Source organism: Protopterus annectens, chromosome 6.part0 (genome assembly GCF_019279795.1).
Source record: "Protopterus annectens isolate FY-2018-M chromosome 6.part0, PAN1.0, whole genome shotgun sequence".
Lineage (NCBI taxonomy): Eukaryota > Metazoa > Chordata > Ceratodontiformes > Protopteridae > Protopterus > Protopterus annectens.
Genome location: NC_056737.1, coordinates 609,465,144 through 609,480,799, shown reverse-complemented (window position 1 = coordinate 609,480,799; position 15,656 = coordinate 609,465,144). Strand labels below are relative to the sequence as shown.

At 40.8% G+C, this 15,656-nt stretch overlaps 1 protein-coding gene across 1 annotated transcript in view; it reads right to left on the bottom strand.

Moving 5' to 3' along the window:
• Positions 1-2,405, bottom strand: part of LOC122804433 (biotinidase-like) — a 134,929-nt gene extending 132,524 nt beyond the window's left edge. Inside the window, exon 1 of the mRNA XM_044074278.1 lies at positions 2,328-2,405. The gene's annotated coding sequence lies outside the window, so the exon portion shown is untranslated. The remainder of the gene's footprint in view (positions 1-2,327) is intronic.
• Positions 2,406-15,656: the final 13,251 nt, after the last annotated feature.

The following is a 15,656-nucleotide window of genomic DNA, read 5'->3' as shown; positions in this document are numbered from 1 at the left end:
GAGTGGGGATAATATGTCAAATTTTTAACTGCCAGGTTGTTGGGGGACAGCAATAACAGCACACGACTATAAAATTAAATTCTCTGGCTATAACCCTGCTAGTTAACACTGCTAAAGCACACTTCATCTTCCCCAAAGCTCAAAAATGTTTTTAAGTCCCATCTTTACAAAACGCAGACTCCACAAGAACTTGTACAAGCTGACAAATACCAGTACCTGGGCATCTACCCCGATTCCATTCTTAGCTTCCATAATTATCTAGTTATTACCACAAACATGAGTCTTTCCCCCAGATCAAACTTGCTTATAGAGTCACAAATCTTCTCTCATCAGAAACCAAAATAAACAAATACAGCATAGTCCTTCTTAAGCTCTAGTGTGTACTCTTATTTGTTCTGTTATTGTACTTCAACAATACAAAAGATCTTACATAAAATCTGTAAATGTACTAATCACGTTGACTCTCAAACTCATTTGTCATTGTACTCTTCAGTTCCATCATCATCTTACCAAAAACAGTGTAGGCTACCTTTCAATTCTCTCATATTATTTGCAAGCTTTTGTACAGTGACTTCTGCCCCACAACACACACGCATCTGTCTTAATCCCCTTTGAGGGCACCTTTCATATGTGTAAGAGCTTTCTCCAAACCTGCATTGGCAGTTTGGATCTCTCTTTACTGACATAAAAAAGGAATCTTCATTCTCCTTTTCTCTTTAGCAATTCTCCGTCACTGCACTAACATTACTCAGTGCCATAACCTTAATTAAACCAATCCTTAGCCCATATACTTGTACTCAGTCTTTGCTTTTTCCACTTACTGTACTTGATGTACGAACACCTCTTCTTTTAGCCTACCATAACAGGAGTGTAGCCAGAAACTCATAGCTGGCACACAAACCTCATATTTCTGCTACAAGCCACTCTTCTAACATAAAAACATACGGGGCTCTCAAAATGTTGTCCATACGCACTTCACAAGGAAACACACTGTTTTCATCTGTTGCCACTTATAACCACAAAAATGTATTTTTAGAGGTACATTCCTATCAGGTAAGCATGTTTTATATAGTTTTATGCAGTCAGACACTATTTTAGATAGTGATAAAGATTATGTGGTCTTTGAGTCATAAAGTTTTGGAGATATTTAGAAAAAAATGCACTCATTTCAGTACACTGAGTCAGCCTAGCTACACCCTGGAACCATTATACTAATGTCATTAATTTCTGTATTTTAATTTCTACGGTTTTAATTTTTCACTCCTGAAAATGTATGTTTACGTATCTTTGTTTTAACACTATTCATCCACTTGAATATGTATATCACTTTGAACACTATCCACTGTTTTGTACAATCTGTTTCCAGTTTTGTGAAAATATTTACCAACAAAGAATTCTAGATAAATCGTGCATTTTGGCCATGTCATGACTGAAAAAGGTCCTCCACCCACATCATTTACTTGATTAAATGAATGTTTAAATATATAAGATAAATATATATTGGAAAACATACTTTATTCTCCACTCCTCATTACCACTGTTAGGGTTGCTACTCACCTCTCTTTACACAGACCAGCTCCCTATTTGGGCAGTCCACAAAAATAACAACAAAATGGTACACAGTCTAAGATGTTATGACAAAATATATATATATGTAAGTATGTGTGTGTGTGTGTGTATGTATATATATATATATATATATATATATATATATATATATATTTTTTTTTTTTTTTCTGAGCTTACTTTAGCAGCTTCAAAAAGCAATTATTCTGTATCCGAAGTCCCTAATATGATAGAAAAACTAACATTCTACAGCAGTGAGATTTTATTTTAGATAAAAAAAGAAAAACATTATATTCTGATGATTGTTGTCATCGTTTGATCTACAGAATATCACATTTTCATACAAAATATTCCATTTTGGGGCATTAAAAAGATGACAACCATACCTCTAAACCTTTTACAGCAAGAAATCTGGACAAAGCCTAAAATAACTGGGGGACAAAAGTCCAGATTTTAAATATTGCTCTTGCAAACTTAGAAAGTTACTAAAATAATAGGATTTGTATTAACATGCATTTTTTAAACGATATGAAGTCTGAAACTCAAACGTATGGCATTATTTTGTGACTTCAATCCTCAGGGATTTACTAAAAAAACACAAATGTTGTGAGGAGCAGACGAAAAATATGAGGGAAAAGCTGGACAGTTGAGAATTATGATGACAACCCTGCTTTCTGCTCCATTAAAAAATATACTAAAATAATAATTAAAGCAATACAAATTAAACCATTAATTCAGAACGCCACAAAATTACAACTTACAAGCAGCGTAGATATACTTTCATCTCACTTCCGCATTAATGCGGCAACATACGTTCTTACGCAGTATTTTTGCAGTACCCATACAAAACGATAGCTTGTGAGCCCGCCTTTGTCGCTGCTGGAAACGGAGGTTGGTCCCTGTTTACTCCAATCGCAGAATTGTTTATGCTGACTCGCAGTGTAGGTGAATCCATTTGAGCGGGATCTGTTTAAAATTTGTTCCTTACCAAAACGGTTAATTTTATAAGTGTTTGTTTTCTTGTATACATTATTGTTCTCATGTGAGCCTCCCCTTTTCAGGTGAGTGTGTAGCAGTAGCCTTTTGGTCAGCATTTTATTTCTCGATTTTTTTTTAACTCTGTAAAATACAAATGGACATCATATAGGAAATGCTAAATGGGTTTAAAACGGTTAGTTGTGTTTACGTGTGTCTTAAAGGTTTTTCCAAGTAAAGTTGGACAAATCACCTATCGTTTTCTCCGTATGCTATTACGATGATAACGTTTCTGAATCTGCGCCCTCGTGAAGTGGAGTGATAGGTTGTTATTGTCGGGGTTTATAGGTTCATACTAGGCTATCTGCCCTAGGGCAATTATAAGCCTAGCCAGAATGTGTTTGGCTTTTGCCACCCATTTTAAATTTATTTTGCTGTGCCCTTTTTCGAGGTTAGTGTACTGTGCCTCTGTCTAACAGTGACACAGAAGTGATACCCGAGGGGTAAACCTACGATCTCCCATCCACTCATCAAGATTCCTCTTGAAGAGAGTCAATGAGGGACTCTGCCTAACCTGGACTGGGATTTTATTCCAGAGTGAAGGGAGCATCTGGGTTATGAATCTGTCCCTCCAGCATGTCCTATTTATTTCAGTGCTGAGAAATCACCTGTCCTACTTTGTGAGGGACAGTCCCTCTTTGGGCAGTTGTGTCCTGCACAAAACTGAAAAAATGGCAAATGTCCTGAGGTTTTAGGACAAAAACATTTCCTATATTTTCTTTAATACTTGCATAAAACAGTTATTTTGTATCGGAAACACTTAAATGTTATAAGGAACAGAATAAGCAACTAGTGTTGCAAGAATAAGCTTTTATTATGGCAAAAAAGAGAAGTTCTGTCTTTTGTACTGGCTGTGGATATGTTTTGCCCAGCAAAATCTGACGTTTCTACAAAAAATGTCCCACTTTGGGCATTTGAAAAGGTAACTGAAAAATAGAGAACGACCAACAACTCCAATAACGGCTACAGCAAGCAGTTGAATGCTGAAAACGTAGCTTGAACAGCAATGAAAAAATCCAATGGATACCCAAATGTCTATGATACACAATCCAACGTCTGCTAATCCATAAATGACATACACAGTTAGAATTATATAGAAGGATATTTATAGTAGGATAATTATAGTTAGTTAGCATTTTGTTAATATTCTTTGAAATGTATGTCACTTTAATTGTATTATGAAGTTTTGGCGCCAAAAGTCATTTAAAAGAGTTTGTAAAATGGGAGGACATTAGTTCTGAGGAAGTCTGCGTTTATGCAGATGAAAGCGCTAAACTAGTGTCATCAGTTTATATCGTGCAATAAAAGAAGTTTTAATCAAGTTGGCGTCATTTATGGATTAGCAGACGTTGGATTGTGTATCATAGACATTTGGGTATCCATTGGATTTTTTCATTGCTGTTCAAGCTACGTTTTCAGCACTCAACTGCTTGCTGTAGCCGTTATTGGAGCATTTGAAAAGGTGTCAACCATAGTTATTGTTAGGTTTCTTGTAGTTAGAGAAGGTTAGATAGGACAAGTCTGACGTTTGCCTGTAAGTGGATGAGCTTCTCTTAAGTCTGAATGCTGAAGGGGTATAGCCAGTGAATTCCATTTTGTACTCACAGATGCTTATTGCGCCCCCAATCTACTACCTGGCATTTAAAAAGTGGTCATATCTGTTGCTCCATCCCAAACTTAATGTGCGTAACATTTTCAGCAGCTCAGTCACAAGCAATAAAAACTGTACTATTACAGGTATTGTTTTTAGATTTGCAATCCTCTGTGCAAGCAAGCTATATACATTGTTTTAGAAGCATTAATCTAGAAGGTTATAGACATCATATGGCTTGGTAAAGCCCCAATGTTTCTAACGGGTTCAGAAAAAAAATGTACACTCTTTAGAGTACAAAGAGTATACCTGGATGTATGCCTGGTGTCCCCCCCCCCCCCTACATAAATACCCTCCGGATTGCACCATTTTCAGGGAAGGGCAGCCAAGTTAGGCGATTCCTAATAGTAGTGCTTCCAACACAGTCTAATAATTACACTGTTTGCGCAGAACGTCCTCTTGGTCTCTGTAAGTAATATAACACTTATAATTCTTTATTGCCAAGGGAGTGCTCTGGCAAGTAGCGTAATTACTATTTATCCTTATTGGCTAGATTGAGTTAAAAAGGTTATTTCTCATTTTATTTAAGCTCCATGTTTGTGTGTAGCACACCATCTTGCAGTGCCTTGTAGCGGTGGGTACAGTTGGTAGTTATAGACTCAAATGTATTGCTTGTTAAATTTTCTTTTGGCACTTTGCTTGTGGCCCCACAGAGGTTTCTCGTGGCTGTGCTCTACTTGCAGGTGGAACACTAAGCCTAACCTCAGAGGTACCAACATACCTCTCACCCAGTAGCCATTCTGAAGTGACCTTTTTTCCTGCCCATAATAATTTGCCTAACACTATAGATGGACAATTTCCCACAGTTTCTCCAGCCAGCTTGGTTGACAGTTGCATCCTGTGGGTAGCAATTGGCTCATGTTCGACAACCCTCTACTCCTAGTCTACACAAACTCAACATGTGAGAGCTGCAACTATATTAAGCACCTTGAATCTGTGCTCTCTTGCACACCAGTGAGTACATATGACAATGAGTGGGTTTCAGCATGCACACCTCACCTCCTACTCCACCCAAACACATCACACATACCTACATGTGTAGAAGTCCTCGCCAGAAACATACGTAAACACCAGAGACCTCCCACACCCAAGCATACTACACAATACTTCCTCTACAGAACACAATACACATAATGGCCCACACACCAGTGTCTCACCTGTTAAGCCCTTAAGGCAAAAACATATTAGTCATAGGTGATTCCATTGTGAGACGCACAGATGTCCCTCTCACCAGGCTGGATAAGGAAGAGGTCACTGTCAGCTGTCTATCAGGTGCCAAGATCTGCCATATCACGCAAGCACTCTGTTCTCTCAATAACTGATACTGTTATGAGTCTGTGTCATAGTCCATATTGGTGTGAACGACTTGAGAAGTACCTCTCTGGACTACAGGAAGAGAGACATGACTGAGCTCTTGGATTATGCGTTTCAGGCAGGTATTTCCCTAGCCTTAAGCAGCATTTTTACTTTTACCGAGGATGATGCCTCACTGCTAACAGAAAATGATTAACTTCAATATGGCCTGCATCTGTCGCCCTTGGGATTCCGGATACTGGCAAGGCTCTTGCTGCCCCTATAGTGCCTTTTTTTAGGCAAGGTTCAAGTAAATTCACCACCATAACCGGAACAGGCAAGCAAAAACTGAGGGTAATGCTACCCAATACTAGAAGTCTAAATCTCAAAATGCACTCACTCGAGGCACTCCTTAAAATGGAGAACATCAATATCTGTGCAGTGACTGAGACCTAGTTCAAGGCTCCAGAGAGCACCCCTGCCCTACCAGGCTATAACTCATACCACACTTTTCAGCCATGTAACCTGGACTGAAACACCAAAGGTGGAAGTGTGTCCATATTCATTAAGGATATCCACACCTCCAAGCTAGTTGCTCAGCATAATGCATCTGAGGTTATCCTTATCCAAGTGCAACTAACTCTGGGTAAAATGCAGTCCAAATTGTAGCTTGCTACAGATCCCCCCACCATGCCCCAGGATTCCCACTCCTCTTTTCTTGATGTACTGGAAAATATTGGGGTTCAACCAAACACCCTAATAATGGGCGACTTCAACTACCCCACCATTAACTGGGAAAACTACTCGTGCACCAACTCCTTAGCTCAACGCTTTCTGGAATTCATAAACTCCAGTGCCCTGGATCAACTTATCCACACCCCCACCAGGGGCAACAATATCCTAGACCTAGTTATTACCAACATGAGTGACCAGTGTTCCACACCTGAAGTCAACTCCTCATTGGTCCAATCCGACCATAAGCTAATCACCCTTAATATCCGCATCCCGCCCCCCATTAAGGAAACCACAGTGTAAAATTTCTCTAAAGCCAACTTCATGCTTCTTAAGACAGAAGTGGTGAACTTCATGACACCCATGCATATGGACAATACAGTTACAACTGCTGAATCCTACACAAATGCACTCTATAAGCACTTACAGGAGTGCATGGATTGTGCTATCCCGAACAGAACCAAGATGCCATCCTCCAAAAAAAGGATGCCAATCTGGTGGTCCCCTGCCGTAAACAAACTGTACAACAGAAGGAAGAAACTGTTGCAAAAGAGTAAAATCCCATGAGTGGAGGAGCTCCCTGGTCAGCCTCAGTAAGAAGCTGAGATCCCTTATAAGATCCTCCAAAGCTAGCTACGAAAACAAAATCGCCACTAATTCCAAGGGCAACCACAAAGCATTCTATAGCTGTCAAGAATCTCAATGGCAATACCCAGATCTGCTCTGAGTTATAGCACAAAGGCAAGAAAGTTACAGAACCAACTGATATTGCCAACATCCTGGCAGATAGGTTCAGTGCTAACTTTATTCTCCTCTCACCCCCTAAAGGGCCCTTATCTATACAGGAAGAATGCAGTGTCCCTGTAATCACAACTATGCAGGTAAAAGCTGCACACTCTAAAGCCAAAAACACAGCATCCATGGGACTGGACAACATCCCAGGCTGCGTTTTACACTAACTTCAGAACAAACTGGCTTCCCACTTAAGCACCATGTTAAATAATAGCCTTGCATCAGGCTTTGTGCCCACGGAGTGGTGCACAGCAACAGTTATCCCACGCCACAAAGGGGGAGCTACCACTGATCCCGGGAGCTATCGACCTGTTAGCCTGGTCTGCAAGGCCATGGAACGTATCATCATGGAACTCGTAAACAAAGACATTGGTAACCTCCAAACTTTGGATCCCGCCCAGTTCAAGTTTGTGAAAGGCAAATCATGCCTCCTGAACCTGATCGACTTCTTTGAGGCAGTCACCAAAGACCTAGATGAGGGTAAGGTGGTTCACACAGCCTTTCTTAACCTTGCCAAGGCTTTCTACACCATCCCTCATTCTGGAATTATAGCAAAACTCACTAAACTAGGTATAAATCCCTACATCACAAGATGGGTTGCCAACTGGCTCACTGACAGAACTACACTGTAAAGTTGCAGACTCCAGATCTGACCTCAAAGCAGTGACAAGTGGAGTACTACAGGGTTCTGTCCTGGGACCTCTCCTGTTTGGTATCTACTTCTCTGAAGTACAGGCTAACACGAAGGCCTCTGGCTAAGTTCGCCGATGACTGCAAACTAGGAGCCATAGTCAAGTCCCCAAATGATGTGGACATCCTACAGAAGGACCTCGCTGAGACAGATGCCTGTTATCAGAGCCATGGCCTCAAGCTCAATGCCAAAAAGTGCAGTGTCATCCCCTTTGGTAAAAACTCTGTACCCATGAACTATAGGCAGCAATCTACTTAACACCAAATGCGTGATAAGAGACCTTGGGACCCAGGTGGACAGTAGTCTCTCCTTTGATAGTCACATTGCCACAGTAGTTGGGAAGTCCTTCTACGTGGCACACCTCATAAAAGGGTTGTCATCCAGGAAAAAAGAGGTCATTGTTCCCTCTACTCGACACTCATTGGACCCATTATAGAGTACAACCCCCCTTTTGGAATGTACCTCACAAGACATCTGCAGCAGCTGGAATGGCCACAGAAGTACCCCACAAAGAGGATTACTGACCTCAAACAAATGCCCTACACTGACTACCTCAAAAAACACAAGCTTTTACTCCGTAGGATATCGCCTACTCCAAGGTGATCTCTGCCTAACATATAAAGCTATGTCAAACCCAGAGCTGTTGGACATGATACACCTAAAGAAATCCCAATCCCTCCAAGCTACATGCTCTAGGGACCTAAACCTTGTCACCACAATAAACGGGACATGCTGGAGGGATAGGTGTCCCAGAGACTTCCAATACTCTGGAACAGGCTACCCATCTATGTCAAGCAAAGTTCTTCATTAGTACTCTTCAAGAAAAATCTTGATGAGTGGATGGGAAATAGGAAATACACCCCGGAGATCACTTCTGTGTCTCTGCTTGACAGTGGCACAGGAAAATAACTTTCTTGGGTGGCGTAAGCCAGGGAACCTTGTTGGCTAGGCTTATGTAGGCCCTTGGGCCGATAGCCTAGTACCTACTTATGAACCTATGAATTGGCTTAGTTTTTTTCATTATTCTAAGGAGATCCAGTATCTGTCAGCCTGGGACGACATGATCGACAGAGCTTGATGCTTTGCCAGTGATGGTCTTCATCTGTCACCCCTGGGACTTCGGCTACTGGCTAAGGCTGTTGCCACACACAGTGCCTTTTTTTAGGCAGTGTCTCAAGGACAAAATTCCCGATGTAAAAACTCCATCTAAAAACACCCACAAGATTATGCTGCTAAACGCTAGGAGTCTTAACATGAAACTGCACTCACCGGAAGCAGTCCTCACTTTGGAAGATGCAGACATTTTGTGCAGTCAGAGACCTGGTTCAAGGTTGTGGAGAGCACCCCAGCCATACTGGGTGACTTCTCTTTCCACACGTTCAGACCACAAACTGAAGGTGTGAAAACTAAAGGTGGCATTGTATCAATATTCATTAAAGATGAGTACACTTCCAGATTGGTTAAACAGTATGATTCCCTGGAGATCCTTCAGTTGCAATTAATTGTTGGTAGGACACCTATAGGATTCCCTCCATGAATCAGGACATCAACTCTACCTGTTTAGATCTACTTGAGTCTGTCAAGATGCATCCAAACACCATGGTTTTTGATGATTTTAACTACCCATCCATTGACTGGGTAAATTACTCATTCTCAAACTGGCTTTCCAAAAGGTTCCTTGAGTTCATTAATTACAGTGCCCTGGACCAGCTGGTTGACACTTCCACAAGGGTTGCCTACATTCTGGATCTGGTGCTTACCAATATGGGGGAACCACTGTAGCATCCCCACTTTGAGGTCTTCCCTGGTGAGATTTGACAACAAATCAGTCTCATTTGAAGTAACTATCACACCTGACCCCCCAGTAGCAACTAAACTTAAAAAAAAAAAAAACTTCTCCAAAGCAGAGTATAACCTCCTATGGGATGGTGTAAATAGCTTCACTGCACCCCCCTGATGGAATTGGCAACTATGCCAAGTTCTACTCCAATGCTTTATACAAACACCTGTATAACTGCATTGACTCAGCCGTACCTGATAGGACCAAAGCAAGCTCCTCAAGTAAGAGCAAACTTATCTGGTGGATAACTGCTATTAACAGGCTTCACAACAGAGGAAGAAATTGCTGTCTGAGTAATTGGGAGCGAGCCGTAAACTTGAAAGACTCTCCCTCCTCAGCTTAAGCAAGTAAGAATTCTTGTGAAGTCCTCCAAAGAAAACTACAAACCCAAATTAGCTTCAACTAAGGACAACCATAAGGTGTTCTCTAGTTACATCTGTAACCTAAAAGGAAAGGCCCAGATTTGTGCCAAACTGGTAGTTAATGATGCAAGATGTACTGAGCCTGTGGACATAGCTAAGCTGTTTGCTGACAGGTTCTGTGAAAACTTCTCCCCTGTCCTCGCCACATGAACCCCATGACATCCCCTACCTTGTATCGCTAAACAGCAGGTCATAAATATCCTCTGTAAGGCCATGGGACCTGATAACATCTCAGGCTGCATCCTACAGGGGTTCCAACAAGAATTAACAACACCTTTGGGTACTGTATTCAATCATAGTTTAAGCACTAACTTTGTCCCAGCTGAGTGGAAAACTGCCACAATTAGTGCCTTGCACAAAGGTGGTGCTCCCAGTGACTCTGGGAACTATAGACATATTAGCCTGACTAGCTTTATCTGCAAGGCCATGGAGTGAATCATCATGGACCTTGTCAACAAACACACAGGTAATCTCCAAACACTTGACCTTACTCAGTTTAGGTTTGTCAAAAGAAGATCATGCCTGTTAAACATGCTGGACTTCTTCGAGACAGTCCCCAAGGCCCTGGACGAGGGGAAATCTGTGCATGCAGCCTACCTAGACTTAGCCAAGGCTTTTTGACACTATTCCCCCACTCAGGCATCATTGAGAAATTCACCCAGCTATGTATCAACCATTGTATCATTAGATTATTTGCTAACTGGCTCACTGATAGAACACACACAGTCAAAATAGGGGAATCCACCTCCAACAGCAGACCTGTAACCAGTGGTATTCCACATGGATCATTCCTGGGGCGTTTACTGTTTGGAATCTATTTCTCTGAAGTACAAGCAAAAACTAAATATTTGTGGCTGACAGAGTTTGCTGATGACTGTAAACTGGTAGGGGTCATAGAAACTCCAAATGATATCAACATCCTACAAGAGTATCTTACACAACCAAATCAGTGTTGCTAAAGTCATGGCCTTAAACTCGGTGCAAAAAAATGTATTAGCAGGAGCATCATTTTTACCGATAGGAATGATAACTACCACATCAATAGCAACAGCCTAAGTACGCACTCAGTGGTGAGAGGCCTGGGCACGTAGGTTGACAGCAACCTTAACTTTGATCACAGTGTCTCCACAGTGGTAAGAAGGGCATTCTGTATTGCTCATCTCATAAGTAAGGACATTGCCTCCCGAAAAAAAAGGTTATAACCTCCTTGTACTCTTTCATCATCAGTCCAATAATTGAGTAAAACGCCTTGACACTCAAATGCCTTAAATTTCAAACTACTGCCAACTTATTTGACTGACTCTCATTTCACTGACATTTTAGATATAGACTTGTTGTGAGTTTCCCTTCACCTGTAACTTGCTTGTGATAAAAAGAATTACTGTAACTTACAGTGCTGACTGTTAGAATACCGATAGTCATGTAGAAAGTAGGGTTGCAGTGTTTCTAAATATGAGTTTGTCTCTCCCATTTTTATGGGACGTATCTAAAGTAATTTGGCGAATGTTTTGTGCGTTCCCAGCAGTAGTGGCACTTTGTGGAGTACTGTAAGGCAAGTTAAAGGTATATTCCCTTTTTCCCACTGTAGTGCAATCCTGGAGTTAGTATATATAATTGGGGGGGGGGGCACAGCCCCCCAACTAATTTGGTTGTACATTGTCCAGTTTCTGTCAAGAGGTAAGCAAGTGGTTTTTAATTTCTGGAAAGTTATTTATTGGTGTTGTAAGTATGCATGTCTATGATTTAAGATTTAGTATGCTGAAATTCAGCATTGTAAGTGACGGTGAAATGAAAGTCAGTCAAATGAGTTGTCAGTAATTTGAAATTTGGGTCATTTGGGTGTCTGTCAAGTGAAGTAGACCTGGTATATGACATTAATAGAACCTGATGGAGGGACAGATTTGCCTCCTAGAGGTTACCACACCCTTGGAACAGACTCCCACTTCGTGTCAAACAGAGCACTTCCTTGGGCCTCTTCAAACGCAGTCTGGATGATTGGATGGGTAACCGTAAATTCACTCCAGGGGTTCCACCTGTGTCCCTTTTGGACATGGGCATTAGGTGGTGATCATGGAAATGAGGGTAGAACTTGGTTAGGCTTGTACGGGCCCTAGGGCCATTAGCCTAGTAACTTCCTATGATCATCAGGGTCAATGGAGTTTCCTTCTAGTATACTGGGCGGTAGCCTGGTCTGTCTAGGTCGAGGAAGCACTTGAGATTTCTGCGATTGCTGGAAAGCTTATTTTTCAGTTTATTTTGTTTTATTGCCTTTATATATTCTGTACAATTGAGTGGCTCTTGGCTCATTTATACAAAGGGAAGTACTTTTATTGAACAATCTCACTTTTATAAGCTGTTTAAGGTACACTGCTGTATCCATATTTATTTTACGTTTGTTTACCAGGAAAGTCCGACTGGGATGATGCCCGTTTTCAGAGGAGATGTGGGGAGAAAAGCTCCACATATATGAGAAAGCACAAAAAACTAGTAATAATAAGAAATACGGCACAGTAATAAAATTGCTTACTTGGGTGTAACAGTTAATAGTGTTTATATAAGGTAATCTGAAATCAAAAATCATCAGCCCCTTAAAGTACATTATTTTTACAATGTAGAAAATGTCATTTATTAAGAAAGAAAGAAAGAAACAAATGTTAGGGAGATTTAGATAGGATAGATTTAGATCTTTTTATGCAAGTGAAAGATTGTGGTCAGGCCTTTTGTAGCTTGATTATTCTGGACTAGTGCAGGTACATAGCTAGGTGTCGTTCAGGAAATTAAGAGCCCTTTAAAATTTGCTGGTGATGGTTCATTTCTGATGTGGTAGTGAGTTCCTTTTTTTTTTTTGCTACTTGGTGGATGAATAGGGAGTCACCTACACTTGGTGGATTTTTGGACACTTGTAGTAATTTATTTGTTGAGCATAAGCTTCAGGTGGTAGTATAGGGTTGAAGAATATTTAGTAGGGCAGGGTTTTTTCAGGTTGGTATACTAGTTTGATGCCATGGTTAACTGGTTGTGGGAGTTCTAACAAGGAGAATTTTTTTAAAGGTGTGACAATGGTGGGTGGAATGTGGACAGTTTGTGGCAAATTTAGCTAATATATTATAGCCTGTTTAAATGTCTTTAAGGTTTATGAGAATTGGGGATGCATACAGAAGTGTTGATAGGAAATGGGTTCTACCAATTACAACCCTATAGGTGTTGGTAAAATACTTTTGTTTCTGTATAGAGTGCCCATTTTTTGTGAACTTTCTATGTGGGTCAAATCTTAGGTTATCATCCATTAATACTCCTAGTAGTTTTGTTTGTGTGGCGGGAATGATCTTTGTGTTACTAGCAGCAATGGAGAAGGTGCCTGGAGGGAGAAAGGATCTTGTGGGTTGGAAGATCATGAGTTTGTTTTTTGGGGGTTTAGTATGAGCTGATGGCCAAAGTTCGATGTTTGAGTGATTTTTGTGTAATTTCTTGGAGTTGCTGTAGGGTCGAAGCAGCACATACAAGTGTAGTGTCACCTGCATATTGGACTGTTGAAGGAAGTGAGGTGGCAGTATGGAGGTTGTTTGTAAAGATATTGAAGAGAAGTGGCCCAAGAATTGAGCCTTGAGGTACTCCTAGTTTGACAGAAAGGGAGAGGATAGGGCATTTTGCTGTTTTACTGTTGTTGTTGTTCTAGTCTGCTATGGAGCCATTGGAGTGCGGATGGGTTTAGGTTAAATTCAGAGTGTAGTTAATAATTTATAATAATAATAAATAAATTAGGGTGGGAGACTGTATGGAGGGCCTTGGACATGTCAAGAAAGTCTGCAGAGACTATTTTGCTGTTTCTGAGTTGATTGATTGATAGAAGTGGTGAAACTGAGAAGAGCTGTTCAGGCTCTATGAAAGGGCCTGAAACCATGTTGGCATTTTTTAGTAGGTTGTTGCAAGTAAGATATTGGAGGAATTGGGAGTGGATATATCTTTAAAGGAATTTTGATAGTGGGGAGGGAATGTCTATTGGTTTGTAGTTAGTGAATTCTGTGGCGGTGCCTCCCTTGTGTAGTGGGATTGTGTGCAATTTTCCAAATTGCTGGGACATATTCTTCTGCTGTAGTCACTGGATAAGATATGCCTTCAGCTGTTTTAAATATTCAGCTGACAGCTTGTTGGCTGCTGTCGAAGTGGGTTTGAGCTTCTTGAGTAGCTTCTCTATGGTAGCTGTGGGCTGGGTTGAAAGGAGAAAGAGGTGGAGTTGAGGTTTAGAGTTTTGGTGGGTAGTGGTGGTTCTGTGGTGTTAGAGAATCCCATCAGTGAAGTATTTATTAAATTCTTCTGCAGTGGTGGCAGGGGGCTGTGTAATGTTGGGGGAGAGGTAGTGGTTTGTCTTGGGTGGAGTATGTTTATGGTATTCCAAAATTTTGGGGGGGTTATGTTGATATTTTTGTTGAAGGTTGTAGAAGTTCTTTTTACTGAGGTTGATTTGGTGCTTGGCTTTGTTCTAATTTGTTGGTAAGCTATGCATTTGCTTTGGGTTTTACAAGCCTGCCATGCTTGCCAAGCTGTGTCCATTTCCTTGAGGAGCATCCTTGTGTCATTATTTAACCCTGGTGTGTATGTGGCCTTAGTGTGACCTAACCTGGGGAGGGGGGCAATCTGTTAAGAATGTCTAGGAAAGTCGTATTGAAGTAATCCACCACTACGTCAAGGAGCATGTTTCTAAGTACAAAAATACAGACCAGTTACATTTTTTAGGATGTTGATTAGGTCTTTTGGGGGGGGGGGGGTAAATTTTTTTTTTTTTGTTACGGATTTGATTGAAGGTTGTAAGTTTGGTATGATTAATATGTTTACTAATTGGATAGAATTGGATAGCCTCAGTGATCATATGCCAACCTATCACATAATTGGCCACTAATCTGATAGTAATGAGGTGTGTTTGCTAATTTCCAGTCATGTATAGATTGTAGTTTGGATTTTTTGTCAGTCCATGTGGCTCTTTAGATGAGTTGTGTGAACCTGAATAGGTTGATGTGGTTACTGGGGTTATGTGAGTTGCAGGTTATCTGGTCTATATTAGTCGCCCATGATGACAGTTTCCTGAGCTACAGTGTTTGCTAGAGACTGGAGAATGTGTTCTATTGTGGAGATGTTGTTGCCAGGTTGGACATAAGTTGCTATAACTGATATGAATTTACTATGGATAAGTTGTAGTTTGGTGGACAGAGTCTGTTTTCCAGGTTATTTATATTTAGTATTTTGTGGCAAATGTGTGAGATTGCTTTTGAATAAGATGGCCTCTTTTTTTTTTTACCTTTCTGTCTGCCCTAAGAATATTGTAGCCCGGTGGAGTAATTTCATTGTCAGAAATGTGTGCCTTTAACCAGGTCTCTGTTAAAACAGCTATATCTGGGGCATAGTGAGATATGGTGGTGTGTTAAGTCTTGAACTATAACTATACTTCAGAGGTGCAAGTTTAGCATTAGTAATTCGGAGCCTTTGCATGGTAGTTTAGTTGTATCTTGGTGAGGTTTGAGTGGGGATATTCTGGGGACTTGGGTTTGGGTGAATCCATCCATCCTTGACCCATTTTTGCACATGGGGTTGGGGTATCACTTCAGCAGTGACAATCCTCCTGAGCCAATGTTTACACTG